The sequence below is a fragment of the Anser brachyrhynchus genome (assembly GCF_964034855.1).
Source record: "Anser brachyrhynchus genome assembly, chromosome: 5".
NCBI lineage: Eukaryota > Metazoa > Chordata > Aves > Anseriformes > Anatidae > Anser > Anser brachyrhynchus.
The window spans coordinates 3,381,432-3,396,794 of record NC_137699.1 but is presented as its reverse complement, the minus strand read 5'-3'; the positions used below and the strand labels follow the sequence as shown (position 1 = coordinate 3,396,794).

Below are 15,363 nucleotides of genomic sequence, written 5' to 3'. Positions count from 1 at the left end.
TGCTTCGGATGCGATCACATTATCCCAGATGGATTTTTTTCTACTTGTCTGGAGCCATTGTGGCAAAAAGAACAGGGAGAGTGGATCACAGGGCGCGGTTACAAAAGCAGCTGCAAACAAGCCGGAGGGAGCGCAGCGGGTCCACCAGGGAGCAGAGGTGCCAGGGGCTCCTCAAGGCCAGCTTGGGTGACATCGCGCAGAGGCCTGCTGGAGCAGGGCCCGGCCAGCGGGGAGGCCCCGGCAGGCACTTTCCCGGCCACGAGGCCAACCCTGGCCACCACCAGCTGCCACCACGCCTGCTGAGAAGCAAGCGGGCGTTTTGAGCAAAGGGACGTGCCAGCGGTACCTGGTGGGCTGGGGAATGACGCAGGAGGCCAATGCTCGGCAGAGTTGGCCCCGCTCCCTTTTTGCTCCACAAAGACGCGAGTAGCTGGAATTGGCTTCAGTGGGTCTTTATGTCAGCTGAAAGTCTGGGCCGGCATCTCTGCCCGGGAAGGAGAACCTGCCCCACGCGTGCAGGATTCACGCAGCTCTGCCCCGCTGGAGAGCCAGCTGCAGGAAACAGCACCGGCCTTATGCTGGGGACGCTTCTGGGTGGTGGTGGGTATTTGTATGTTTTCTCTCATTTTGTCCTTTGTTTGCTTTTGTGCGTAGGCTGATGGCTGGGTGCCTTTCAAAAATACAAATATCTCTCCCTAGAGAGCGCGCATCCCATAGCGCAGCACAGCACAGTGCTGGCTGCACAACCCTTTCTGTATTCCTTGTGCACTGGGCAGGGATTTTTTCATTTCATGCATCATCCATAACTTGCCGCAGCGATTCCAAAAATCTCTACCATGCTCACATGAATACGAATAATTTAAATTCACATTTTTGCTTTTGGAAATTTATCATCATAGAAGTTGGGCTCATAAAGCAACTGTATTTCTGAAATTTCTCACAGAATAATCAAGTGATGGCACTGCCAACAGAACAGCCTAACCGCACTGGTATCATGCAGGCACTGTGAGCTACAACTCCATCTCACAAGAAGGTCGGCTACCCACATAAATCTGTCACTGGTATTACTTACTGGTGGACACTTTACTGCTTTGATGCCGCTTCATACAGGCTAATTTAAAAAGCGACTAAAAAACAAAGGAACTGTCACTCAGGGTACAGGTAGGTATCTTTTCTCTGCCAGTGACCCACAGCAGATGTTTCAGAGGAATTTACACAAAATGTTGCCGTGGACAGTTACAGAACTCCTGGCTCAGAGCAGACACTCCTTAGCCCCCCCCCCCCCCCCATAATGTCCACTGGGTTTTGGCCAAAGAACAAGATACTGCTTTTCTTAAACATAATTGTGAATACAGCTGTTTAACCCTCCCTGACCTCAGAGAAACTCCTGGCTTTCAGAAAAAGCAAATCACATTCTAACTTTGACATGAGCAATGAGTTCCACAGCTTCTCGATTTTAAGTGAAAAACCCTTAAGTTTTTCCAACAAACGTGTGCTGTGCTGTCACCGACCTGCTGGTGGAAGCGGCGGGGAGCCCTGGGGTACGGGTCTGGAGCTGAAGGGCTTTTGTCACAAAGCACACTGTAACCCCCGCCTGCCAGACACCAACGCTGCCCGCTGGCACAAGGAGCCTTACCTAAAAATAGAAGCCGCTTAAGAAAAATGACCACTTCTTTAGAAGAACAGTCAGTTTCTCTCTGAATCAATTTAAGCCTGAGCACATCAGTGAGATAGAGCTTGACCTAAAGAGCTCCACAGAAATCAAGACCTAAGGTAAAGGTGTGCCAGTAATATGGAAGAAGATAAGGAGACTATGGGCCTGATCCAGAGGCCAGGAGGTCAGTGGCGAGCTTTAACACTGATGTAAATGGGCACTGGAACAGGCCATACTAGAAAAAAGAGCACTCCTTACTACAAAAATAAGCTGTTAGAGTGGAAGGTAAGGGGCATTTTTTTTGCAGACAAAACTTCCTTCCATTTTTCCAGCATCCCAGCAAAGGACAGGGCTGTTTGGCCCCATGAGTGAGCAGACACCAGCATGCTGCACCTCGCCCAGAGCAAGCACCCAGAGCTGCAAAGACGCCGGCTGTGCACCAGGAGTGGCTTGCACAGCAGCACACGGGGGCAGTTTGCACAAGCCATTCCCACAGCCGAAAACGTGCTCAGAATTGGCGACACCCTGGTCTGGCTGGGCTCGCAGCACCTTTAGGTGCTTCATTAGCACCGCTGCGCACCCAATCAGTAACACCGCACGCCTGAGTTATTGCATGCATCCATTTTGCATGAGCGGCGGCGGGAATCCATTCCCAGCTCCCCAGGGAGCGGTGATGGCTGCAATAACGAGAAAGGAGCTGGGTGGTGGCAGCGAATGCTAAACCCTCACCCAGCCCACCCCACGCCGAGCTGCTGGTTACCAGTGGGCACAATGGCAGTTTTTGCCTCAGTTGTAATAGGCACTAAGTTGGGGAGAGAAAGCGAACGTTTACTCCTTACTGACGAGACAAAAAAGTACAGCCTTGATTTTTACCCTCGCTGGCCCACACTGAATATTCTTTGCTGAAGCCTTTAAACTGACAAGGTTGTTCCACTGACAAGGTATAAAAGAGCCAACGTTCTGTAATTCAATACCTTGTGCCTTACCCCAAAGAAAAATAATACAATTCTCTCAGAGAGAAAATGAAGGCTATACGAAGATAGTAGTGTTAAACTAGCTTACTAAGCTAAAACAATGAAGAGAGAGAATTTCCAAGTCACCCTGTTGGCTATAATATAATTGGCTTGTTAGGGAAACGTGTACACGTGGACACACGCGAAAGAAACAGGAGATTACAAAACACAGCGACCTGCAAAACAGCAAGAATTCAGGCACATCTTACAAACGCTGCCGCTAAATATGGGAGCCGATGATGGGACGGAAAGTGCATTTGCAAGCCTTGCTAACCAGCACACCAAGCTGCACCCAGCTGGCCGTGCTGTTTGTACACCAGGTTCTGCAGCGCACGTGCCACTGATGGGTGCCGCTCCTCTGTGACCCCCCAGGCAGGAGCCATCCCTCGCCAGGAGAGAGCTGCTCTCTGCTCAGGAGCTGCTAGTTTGCCTGAAAGTATTAGAGCAGCATTATATTGATTACTGCTTGATATTTGCAGGTCTACAAAATGTCCAAGGAGACACAGGGAAGTTTAGAGACTTTTAATTTGTTGTACCAAAGCTTTTCTGATGGTCCCAGAAGATTACACATTTATGAAGAAGGGCAGCAACAATAAAAGCTTATTGTTTGCACTCAGCCAAACTTCATGGATTTTTTAAGTATGACAAAAGAGAAAATGAGTTACACAGATTTTCAATAACTTGAACACCAATCTCTGCTGTCCAAAGGGAATTACTCCGGTGTTCTTTCTTTGTCTACCTTGGCCTGGCTTTAAGGGTTTATCCTTGTAAACGACATCAGTAGTTACAGTTAACAGGTCCAAAATGAAGCTGTGGGGCTGAGATCCCTCTTGTCCTGATGTGCTAGATGCCCCAGGGAGAAGAACTAAAGATAGCAAGAGAAACTTTGTCAAGATAGACTCACCGTGGAAGATAGGAGCAAGTAGTGTGCATAGCCCTTCCCTTCGCTCCAATGACAAATCACAGGTACCAGGAGGATTCTCTCATCGGAGGGCAATGGCACGAAGTAAGATTAAGGCAGCAAGCCATTTTGCTTTTATGTGTTCAACTAAAGAACAAGGTCAAAGACATAAAGTCTTAAAACTTTTAATTAAGTGACAGTGGAATTATTCACTTGCTTCTGGATTACATTGATGCAATCCAGCATGAAAACTGCTCTTTGACGTTTCCCATGACTTCCGCTCCCCTTCGGTGGGGGGACACAGTAAATTGCTTTTGGATGCAAACAAGGGTACAAGGTGCTTCTAAAACTGTCTACACACCCAGCTTTACTGAGATGGCAGAAAGGTGCCTAGGCAAGAAAAAGAAGCGTTTCTGCACTACAGACTAGAGTGGTTACAGAAAAGTACACTGCAAACTGGGGGTGGGGGACAAACATCAGGCAAGTACAGATATTTTCTTTAAGAGCTATGTGTGAGAAGTCTCGTGACACTGCAAAACAATGGTTCCTAAAATGCCCCTTCTGCTTCCCATGGTCGATGGACATTGAGCAGCCCTTTGGCTGGCAACACTGATGTGCCCACGAGTGCAGCAGATGGCTCGGAAGGGTCAGCCTGGGCCCTGGGTGAGCAGCCCTGCGAGCACCCAGCCTCCAAACGGGTAGGGTGCAGCAGAGTGGGCCCCACAGCCAGGAAACAGAGCATAAAACGCATGGCTGTGGTAAGAATCAAACTAAAACGTGATTCTAAAAAAGAGTAGTGTTTTGGTTTCTGAGCCCTTTATTTTTATTTGTTTTTATGCTCCTGTAAGTAAAATCAACAACTTCTTTTTCCCCAATAAACTGAAATTTTGCAGACCATTAATCCATAATATGGACAAAAGCCTTTGGGTGCGTGCGAAACACAATGAAAAATGGTCACTCCAGTTCTTCCAGGAAAGCTGATACTTCACAAGAGCAGTAAAGATTTTCCAGCAAGCAGCAGTACACACATTTCAGTGCAGACCCACAGTGACTGCGTTAGCATGGTAGAGGGTAATGGCTCTGAATATCATTTATGCACACTTAACTACCATTTAGTTAATGTTTATGCAGCATTTTGAAAATGTAAAGTGCTATAAAAATGCCAAATGTTATTATTATTAATAATCCAAGTGATAAATACAACTCAAAATTCTATACTCTATCCTTGTCCTTCAAGTCAAAGGGATGTTTGCACATATAATAAGGACTGCAATTCAGCGAGACACAGTGTATGTGTTACTTAGAGTTCATGAGTTTTACACATAAGGGAATAAAGGACTAACTGGTTTTCCCCCCAAGTTTACTGAGTGTTACAAAAATACAAATGAAGATGAAAGATTACATTAAAATCCTGCTTTTAAAAATGCTGGGTCAGAGCTCTGCTGTAACATTTAAAAGCCTATTTAGCAAGCCATGGAGGTCAACATGTTTTAATAAAAAATTTTTCTCTTTCAAATGGATGTAAAAGAGGGCACAGAAAAGCACTCGAAGCCAGAAATATATGGGAGCCTGCTGTGTTTCCACTGCACCTACCATCAGAGCCTGTCCATACCTGGACCATGCAAACCCCCAAACCTTTCCCTCCTCATATCATCATTTCATCCCTGCCAGCCACTGAGCTGGCAGTCACAGAAAGAACGACTCCCTCAGTGACTGCCCTGTTTCTCTAAAACACTTTTCGATTCTTTGCAGCCGAAGCGCGGCACCAAAAAGGCGGATATGAACCACCCGTGGGTCATGAGGGCTCCAAGACATGGGTCCACCATGAGTGCTTGCCATGGCAGTGGATTATGCTTACTGCATTAAACTTCACCAGGGAAAATAATCTTTGAGAGAAGGCCTTTGGTCTCTCCTTTTGTATTCACAAGGAAAACTGTTGCTTTCAGAGAAGTGGCTATTATTTCAAGGGGGTGATTGGCTTGTGAAGGAGTACTAAGTAAATACATGGATTTTTTATTTTTGTTTTACACGGGTTTTTCTCAGGTTTGGAGTGGCCTTTGCAATCACAGTGGCTTCACCACTGCAACTGAATGTGAAATTACTTCTGAAAGAAACATCTGCCATTCACCTTACTGGATAACCAAAAGGAATAACAGTTTTCTAAAACAAGATCTTTGAAATATCTTCACTTGCTTCATCAAACTGGATTTTCCAGAGAGTTCAGCTTCCATTCCAGTTTTCTGTGTTTCTGTTTTCCAGTTTTCTGTGTGAAGTGTTTGGATGCTGAGCTCTTGGACGTTTGGTCCAGCCCTTGAGACTGGGGACACAGGTATAGAACACGTGGCTAAATCCCCCTCTTTGAAGGCTTTCTCCAAGACTTTAAAGAAAACTATCTTAGTTTAAAAAACGGAAAGTGAGAAAAAAAAAATCCCACAGAGCCAGCCTGATCTTCTACTTGCTCACACTGGTATAAATCAAGAATAACCCCACAGACTTTGTGGGTCTTGCACAAGTATAAAACTGCTAGAAATGAAAGGTTCACATTTCCCAACTTCAGCAGTTGGCTCAGTTTTCTTTAAATAGCTTCATTAATAAATACTTTTAAAAAAAGAAAGAAAAAAAGCACTCTCCCTCCCCCAGTACTAATTGCTAGTGCTCAGATTTAATCTTCAGCATTTATTGTGCTTCACCAAATCCCTAATAATCACCCCAGAAGACTCCTTAACATTGTTGTATAATGGGAAACAAGGGCAGGGTATTACTTTTTCATGTACAAAGATGTTTCATCAGGAGGCCGGATTTCTTCTATGCAGCTAAAGTACATAGAGCCTGACACTTTTAATTTCTTCCGTAATTGTGTCACGAGAGGGGGTTATGTCACTGTGCCTCTTTGCTGAATTCCAAGAGGCTCAATGCTATTCCCATGGTCATCACCTCCTGCCTCTACTTTAAAATAATGAAGATTTGGGCTGAAATAAATTTGAAGATATCAAATAAGGACCCCTTGAGTTTCAGGGAAAGAAAATAAAGCAGCTTTTATTAAACTTGTTATGAGACCTTTCATGACCACTATTCTCGCTGTTCTCTTTGCTCAAAGCCTTTAGAGAATGGTCTCACTTTAGCCTAAACTCAGCTCTTTCTCAGCTCTCTAAGCCTCTGTGAAATTGAAGGACATTCACTCCAACACACGTCTTTAATAACTCAGTATGATTTAAACTTTCAATCTGCATTCCTGATTTCTGTAATAATTGAAAGGAATGCATTAGCAGCAGAAAAAAAAAAGCCACTTTTGCTTCATAAACTTTACCTTCATTGCCTCAGATTTTCAGTAGTTCTCAATATGTAAGTTTAATGGCGTGACCCTAACAAGAAACGATCAGCAAATGAAACGAACCAGTGTGTAGCTGCTCCACACGGCTACAAGTGTCAGCTGTGGCCTGCCTGCCATTAATTTTATTGTAACTCATTTCTTCAGGTTGAGTACAGCACGATTTAATGTTCCCATTCTCCCATTCCTGTTCTGCATGACAAATTGTTTTAATAAACATAAACCGGGTAATAATAAAGTAATAATAAGCCTAGCACTCACCTTATATCACTGCAGTTAAATTCTCCCATAAGCCAGCACTGGTTACAATGACAATTACAATCGAACCAATCCGCAGCCAGGCAAGCACAATGGACAGATTTAATATAGTTTGTAAATATGATTAGTGTGCTGTCATGTTATTGCAGCCTGGTATTTACATTTCTCTCCGGGGTTATTCACTACACCAAATCAACATTAAATAGTGCTCCCTCCCTTTCCTCTTAAATCAAACATACCTTTCTTTGTGTTCCACTCAGAAGTTAATGAAGAAAATGGCATCGATTGTTAATATTCAGGGATCAATCAGTGCTTTACATATTTATTTTTTGAACAGATGTCTGTCTGTCTGCATAACCCTGGAAGATTTCTTTTGAAATTCATAATCTCCCTCACTTCCACCTCCCCCTCCACACGCACCCTTTAACATCAACACTCGTCTGCTTACTCTCTTATGAAAAATGTTCAAATAATGAATGGCTGTTGTTTACAGAAGTAATTTCATGCTACATTTCCATTATTGCCTGGATTTGTTTAGCTTCTCAAGCTTCCCTATTTCCCTGCAATGAACTTTTAAGGAAATATAACCAGCTTTCACTGTTTATGCCATTATGTTTATAATAGAAGCCGCTCTCATTTGTGACATATTGCAACACTTCATAACTGTGTGCAAATAAGCATCCTTAAACTTGTTAAGGTCAATTAATCATCGTACAAAAGCTTTTTTAGCTGGGCCTTCCACCAGCGCGAGCCCAGCCGCGCAGCAGGGTGACGCGAGGGCTGCAGCGCGGAGGAGGGCCCGGCAGTGCCGCAGGTGGTGTGAGCGCTGCCCACGGAGTCCGCAGGCCTCTCCTCCGCAGCTACTCGACCCCCTGCTGCTAGGGGAGGTGAGGACGGTACCGACCACCTGAGGAGCGCCGGGCCCAAGCACTGGTGACAGAAGGAAGGGGCTGTCGTGAATTAGTAGCGACCTCCTCCGTACCCAGGCATGGCGCACGCGAAGCCTCGCTCCTGCTCTCTGTGCAGCCCAGAGGAAATACTCGTGTTGTTTATAGCCACGCTTCCGCTCCCGGCAAACAGGTTCTCATCTCCTGCACTTTGGATTGAATCAAGGCCTATGTTTGAAATTTAAGATATGCCTTAATCAGACTAAATAGCTTTTCTGCATGCCCCAGGCTTGCCAATGTCATGGTGCCTTGGCGCGTGTAAAATAAGCCTGGTCTGTGTCACTGGACTTTGCCTCATGTTTTTAAAACAATGGCAGTAAACCACCGCTGCCACCTCAAAACGACTGCAATAGCAAAATTCAGCGAAACCTTTAATACTAAAGGAAAATTAAAATCTATGGGACACTCCCATTTCTGAGGATGTACATGTGCACGCACGCGCTTCAAGCATTCACTAACATTTCACTTACACTGATTTTTTCATGCAAATTGGAATATAAAGAGATGCCCCCCCCTGTGAGAAGTCAAGCCCCTAAGCAAGGCCAAAGCCTGTGGCAAAGACCAATAATTAGGTACTTGTAATAATTAAAAAGCTGACGCATGCTTTGTCATTTACTGCAAGTAACTTTCCCATAATATGAGTTTAAGTTAGAAGAAGGGGAAAGAAACACGATTTAAAGAAAGCACGAACAGTCAATCAGAGAGCAGAGATATTTTGTGGGGGATGTAGATAATCTGGAGACAAAATGGGACATTTTAAAAACCTAGCTCTAGTTTTGGCTTTATTGAAAATGATAGATTTAAGAATGTGACTCATATGGTCACCCACGGGCATGGATCAGACTTGCTGAGACTTACTGATATTATTTATTTTAAAAAGTCAAATGTCACAGCAAAATATTTCTGCTAAAATGTGTATTTACTGAATTTTCCTTTTAGAGCTCGGCAAGGTGACAGCTGGAGAGGGGTGTCTGTGCACGTGTGGAAAAAGAAGAGGGGGAAGAAGTGGGGTGTTACCAAACACAAGATCACAGTACTTGAAACATCCTACTGAGATCAGAAGAATTGTGAAGCATACCGAGGTGGTACTCCAGCTATTCATTAACCGCCTGTATCAGCCAGCCCGGAGATTAGAGCTTAATGCAATGGTGAAGTAAGTGTCCATATCACAGTAGCCATGGAGGAATAGCGAGATGTAATGAAACTGAATAGCTAGCCATTGAAAGTTGAAAAATATATTGATTTTTCAGTGCTTGATCACCCAGGAGACTTTATCAGGTATGAATACTTGGGAGCCATCTGCTAACTCTGTAATGGTATTTTAGGATTTGTGACAGACACCAGCAAAAATAAAACTGCATGTTAGAAAATAGCACAAAGTGAAGCCTGCTCCTCTGCAATACATTTGACTGCTTCACATCTGGTTTTCTCATTCCTGCCTTTTAACTATTTTCAAATTAGGTATAGCTAATGTGCAAATACAAATGAAAATTAGCACAAGATTCAATTTCTCCCCACCTTCCATACCAAAGAGAGCTCAGACATTTAGAGTAGCATTTATCTCTACATCAGATTGCATTACTTATGTGGTAAAGATTTCTCCCCTCCCCAAAGGAAGTCAGCAGGACCCCCCTTATTGTGTTTAGCTATTGAACCTCGTTGTCAACATTTCTTAGCATTCATTTGTGTAAGTCACAGAACAAAAACGAACAGGAACAGGCTTGGAGGCACAATATCTACATATTGTCTGATGTAAATAACACTCCTAGACATGATTGGCATTCTCCAAACAACAATCATTGTTATTGAAATGTGCCTCTATTCCCCTTGTTTTAATACTGAGAATGATTATGAAATCTCTTTGGGTACGATAAATCAGCTGAAAGATGTAATAACATGTTTCAGCTGTTGGAATGGATGTTTGATTACAGCTCTGAGGGTTTTTTCCTCATCTTGTTTCTAGTTTAATTCTTAATCCATTCTGTGATTTGAAAAAAAAATATATTCTACACATCAACAGCAAGTACTCATTCTTGTTTACAGACTGGGGGGAGCTGAGCAGGAATCAAGTTGCATTTTAACAATGTAGAGAAAATATTTTTCTATTACAGTTTTGGTTAAAATTGTAAGTTAAACTGTCATTTGAAATTATATTCGGTAAATACTTAACTTCAGCACCTACGTAAAAATAGAAAAGATAAAATAAGGAGGGAAAAAAAAAAGGAAAAAAATGAGAGAGGAAAGGAGACTTTGGTCAGACTGTGTTTGATTTCCAGACAAAAAAGGAATCTGCCTTTCCTCCCCCGCCTCCCCCAACGATCCTGCACGCCTCTCTGCAAGTACATGGTAGTAGGAGAATTAATTTGCCCCAAGATGCTCAAGTGTAAATGGAGGCAAATTAATTCCCCCTGATTTTACACCGTAGCAGCAACACACAAAAGCTGAAGAAAGTCAGACCACGGCACAGAGCGAGACAGCTGGACAGAGGCTTTTGAAGGATCTGAGCGCCTGTATAGAGCAAAGGAACCACGGCTTCTCCAGTTCACTCTCCCAGAAAAGACTCTGGCAAATTATTTCTTTTGCTTAATGTATTTTTAGAGGAAAAAAGTGAAGGAAAAATAACTAAGGGAAACAAAAGATTAGCGTGTGGGTGGTTTCGTACTCCGACCAGCTTTCGCTCCCGTCCCAAGGGGCTGACCCTGGGTAGATGGGCACACTGCGGCGGCTGCAAGCGCATCCCTTGATGTTCTCTCAAAGTCTGCAAGGCCAAAGAGACAACTTACATTCAAGGCTGGTGGTGGGAAAATTCAGAGAAATTTGGGGCTTCCTGAAGTCTTTAGAACTGCTCAGTGATGTGTTGCCAACATTTCAACAAGAGGCTCCTGAGAGAATTCCCCCTTTGGCCTGTGATAAACCCAGTGCCCCAACAGTGTGTTTGCTTGCCAAGAGGAGGGGCGAGGGATGAGAAAACCATTCAAGCATTTTCCTCTTTAAATGAAAACACTTTCTCATCATCATAATCAAGAAAAGAGGCTATCCTATGGGAGAGCAATCTTACACCATCCATGTGGGTAGGACTGCGTACGCTCCATCTCCCTGCCAGGAACAGAATACGCATTTGCATTGGATAAATCATACTCTGGGTGGCGAGAAGTCCGCCCGGGAAGGAGTACGCAAGCACCCCACCATTTTTCCCAGGGGTCTGCAAACACTTCTGGTGACCAGGAAAACAGTCAGGGAGAGACATTAAGGGCAACTCCAAGGTAGCACTCCTGTGCAGAGCTCCCCGGGGCCTGATCCATGGCATGCTACAGTCAGAGGCCCCCTCCAGAGCCCCGCTCTTACCTACACAGCAGTACAGGGAGTTTTCCCACCCACCTTTACTCCTCCGTTTAGTGTGTAGCCAGTCTCTACTCTTTGGATAGGTGGGGTTTTAGATCAGGACACAGACCTCTCCCCTCCCCAGAGCCACCTGTGCAACAAAGAAAACGTTACTACCGCTCAGCGGCGTTACAGAATACCTTTGAACAGGTATGCATTGGTTAATTCACTCCCCTCTTTTTGACCTTTTTTCAAGGGGAAAAATGCCAACTGCACAAAATCCTGCCAACTCCAAGAGGCTTAATTGTGCAGATTATGGTCTGTTTGTAACACAGATTATTAAAAGCACACTTAGACCCTTCACATCCCTCCGTTTGATTCAGTAATAGGTTCTGCGTTAGATAAAGGAGATTTGTTTTGATCCCCTCCTCGCAGGTGCAGAGTGCCCCACACCTTCTGTGTTCCCAGCTCCATCAGCCACGACCTCTGCGTAAGCGACCGAGTCGCTCCAGGATGCTCTGTACCGTAACTGTGACCGAACCGCGCCGGGGGGAGACCAGGCAGGAGGTTTCACTCAGTCTTTTATCTGGTGTTCTTAAATAAAACACGAAATACACTTCTCTTATGCTATAAAGAGCACACTGTCCGAGATGCTCTGAGACTGTGTGGCACAAAAGCCAAACACAGCCATTTTGAAAGCACAGGACATCGTATTTTCAAAACAATGTGAAAAATGCCATACAGATTTCAGAGAATAAGGTGAAACACAGAGTCAGAATGGAAAAATTATTCTAGAAACAACTGAAGTGAAATAGTTTCCTTAGGTTCAATACTTTTCTCTCTCTCTCTTTCCCAGTTTACTGAGAAAGTAAGCTCCTCCCCACCAAATTAAAAAATAAAAAAATTGAAGAATTTACTCTTGTAACCTGCCTACAGAAGCACAGCTATCACCTTTTATTCCTAGCTATCATACGGTAGCTGCAGACCAATCTTCTCTGCCCCTCAATTAAGGCCTGCCCCGTAGACCACCATCACAGGATGCCAGAATCATTTAGGGTGGAAAAGACCCCGTAGACCAAGTCCAGCTATCATCAGGGCAGCGACTCGGCGGGAAATTTCAGGCCCCTGGTGCTGGCTGCCCCTGCTCCTCTCCGTGGGTGCTCTCCCACAAAGAAATTCAAAGGTGGCAACAGCTTTCCTGGTGCTCACGTGCTCCTGGCTGTTTGATAAAAATATTTTCTTCCATAATCATCGCACAAAGCAAGCATAAGTGCAGAATACATTTTTAATTTGAATACACACTTGTAGCTGCGCGCCAGTTCCTTGCTGGTGTACTGTTGATGAGCAGCTGTATGTGGAACAAATTGAAGGAAGCCACAAAACTAATTTCCTAAATGTGTTTTTTTCTCCAATGGTAAGGAAGTGATGAGTTTTAGATGAGAAAGAACATCTATCTGCAGCTCAATGAACTGAAAACTCAGAAAGAAAGCTCTTACAGTCTTCAGAAGTACCCAAGAGTGACATGAAAGTACAAGTCTCTTCAAATTTGATGATGAAACTAAATGGAGTCAGCAAATCGAGAGGATGACAAGGACGGAGGAAGATTGAGACACACCTGAAATACTGTAATAAACAAAATCAACAATTTCTTGTCTTTAACAAAATAGTGCTATCCCTGTGATACATACTGTAAGCTGTCATACCACTTTTATTATACTTCAGCAAAAATTGTGCATAAGTGACAGCTCCTACACGTCCGGTTCCCTGGTTGTGCTTCACTTAGTGAAAAACCAAGAGGACAGCAGCAGTGATTAATCCTTTTACTGTGTTGTACTTGAATCTCCTTCTGCTATGAGACACAAATGAACTCATACTGGGCACTCATTTAAGAAAATTAACTCCTATAAATGTGATTTTCAGCCACAAAGAATATTACAGTCACCTGAGAGCCCACAAAGCTCTTCTTTTGGAGCATGGGCTGCCAGCACTTATAAATTAGCTGCAGCGGAACAAGCTCACGGCCACACAGGGGACCTTTTGGTCAGCGCACCTCTTGCCCACAGGTCCAAAGGGACGTCCACGCCTGGTGGCACCGGACGCGGGGCACTTGCCCCTCCTTGTTTTGGCTGGCACGTTACACAGGTGTGACAGCATCAGCTGTTTTTCTGGGTAGGTAACTGTTGTCTTAGAGGTCTTCCAGTGCTGCAAGACAAAAAAGTGGCCTCTATGAATGTTAATTAAGAGGGCAGGACGGGTTAGTCCCATTGAAGCAAGGATGAAGTATATTGTCCTTCAAATTCAGATCAAATCAACCTCTCTTTAACCATCCCTTGACATTAACATTACGCAGACAAACCTGTTCTCTATCTGCTGTGCTTAGCGCCCTGGTAAACCACCTGAGTTTAGGCCTCTGAATAAATGCTGAGTACCATCCGCGACGAGACCCTGGTGGGAAGAGACTGGCCTCAAAGGGAAGGATACCCACTGTCCCTGCCGCCTCATCCAAACTCCTTCTGGTGAGGCACACAAACTGCCTCATTCAAAAGCACGATGTTTCAGATGGGTGCCATCTAAAGGTATCAGGGCTCTTAGGCAATGACTTATTTGGGACCTTTGTGGAGCGTGGGGCCGTGTGAGGGTCCTGAAGCTACAAACTTTGCAACGCAAGATGATGTGATTACTGTCACGATGAGCTACCAGGGAGATGCTGAGAAGATCATGATCATTAAACCATAAAATCAAAATCAAGAATTTTAAAATAAATTGCCTGAAATTTAAAATCACCATCTGCAATAGAATATTTTTCCAAGTTTTCTTGTAAGGTATCAGCATTTGGAAAGATATTTTAAACAACATATTTCAAAGTTGAAGGAGTGAATGTCAATCCCTGCTGATAGCAGAACAGTTATTTTCACTGCATAAGTGGTACGCCAGTGGCAAAAAGGGTTCCTAAAAGACAGACTTTCAACGTGTCTCCATATTTCATGTGTAAATAAATATTTTTTCTTTAAAATGTTCAATAGTGCTAATTTTTATGTGTTGCAAAAATTCTGGGTTAGTTGCCAGTTCCTGAAAGCAACCCAGAATGACTCCCTGGTTTTAAAAAGAATTTTATGGATTCAGATAGAGCAAAAAGTATTTCTTACGTGAATTTAGATGATCATGTGACTCCTACTCAGTCCAAGAAAAACAGACAACTATCAAATATTGAAAAATAAATAAAAGCATTACTTTTCTCCTTCGTTATTCCCTCTGAAATCATTTGGGTCCCGATTCATCAGAACAGGTTCCACATCCTCATTTTTATTTATAAGTCCATGCTTGCTTTATTGCTATGCAAAGTAGGTATAAAATGCTACTAATTTGAACAGTAGTATTTATAAGCACCTCGCAGCAGTATAAATAATGAAAACTCATAGGGAAACATTTTTTCACTCCTTCAGATTTTATTTTTTTTTCAGATTCTATATTTTTCTAGCCCCAAATCTGGATTAAAAGTACTTTACAAATCCTGAACATGTTCATAAACTAAAAATCCGAAGACTGAACACTATGTAAAGCTGCTGAAGTAGGCAGGGAAGCCATGCTACAGCAACACCACAACCAACAGGTAGACAGTCATAATAACCGCAAAGGAAACCAGTGCAACATAACGCAGCTCCATCTTCCCCCGAAGTCAAAACAATCCATCCTGTTGACAGTCACATTTAAACTATCTGCAGCTAAGATATACCATCAAACCATTAACAATTGCTAAAAATGACATGATTTCAAAGCTATGCTATGTTCCAATGCTTAGCACACTCCCTGTTCTGATTGTTGGCATACCCATCGTCCCTATCTTTAAGTGATTTGCTAGCAGAAATAGCCTTCTACTGAATAAAACAGACACTATTCTACAAAAATACAAACTGTGAGCCTAAGTAATGGACATCATACCA

The 15,363-nt window shown here is 43.6% G+C and overlaps 1 long non-coding RNA gene across 2 annotated transcripts in view; it reads right to left on the bottom strand.

Annotated features, from left to right (window-relative positions):
* Positions 1 to 12,693: 12,693 nt before the first annotated feature.
* Positions 12,694 to 15,363, bottom strand: part of LOC308195606 — a 151,952-nt gene continuing 149,282 nt past the window's right edge. For both annotated transcript variants that reach the window (XR_013951664.1, XR_013951665.1), the window contains one exon: positions 12,694 to 13,624. This is a non-coding gene — a long non-coding RNA (uncharacterized lncRNA). The remainder of the gene's footprint in view (positions 13,625 to 15,363) is intronic.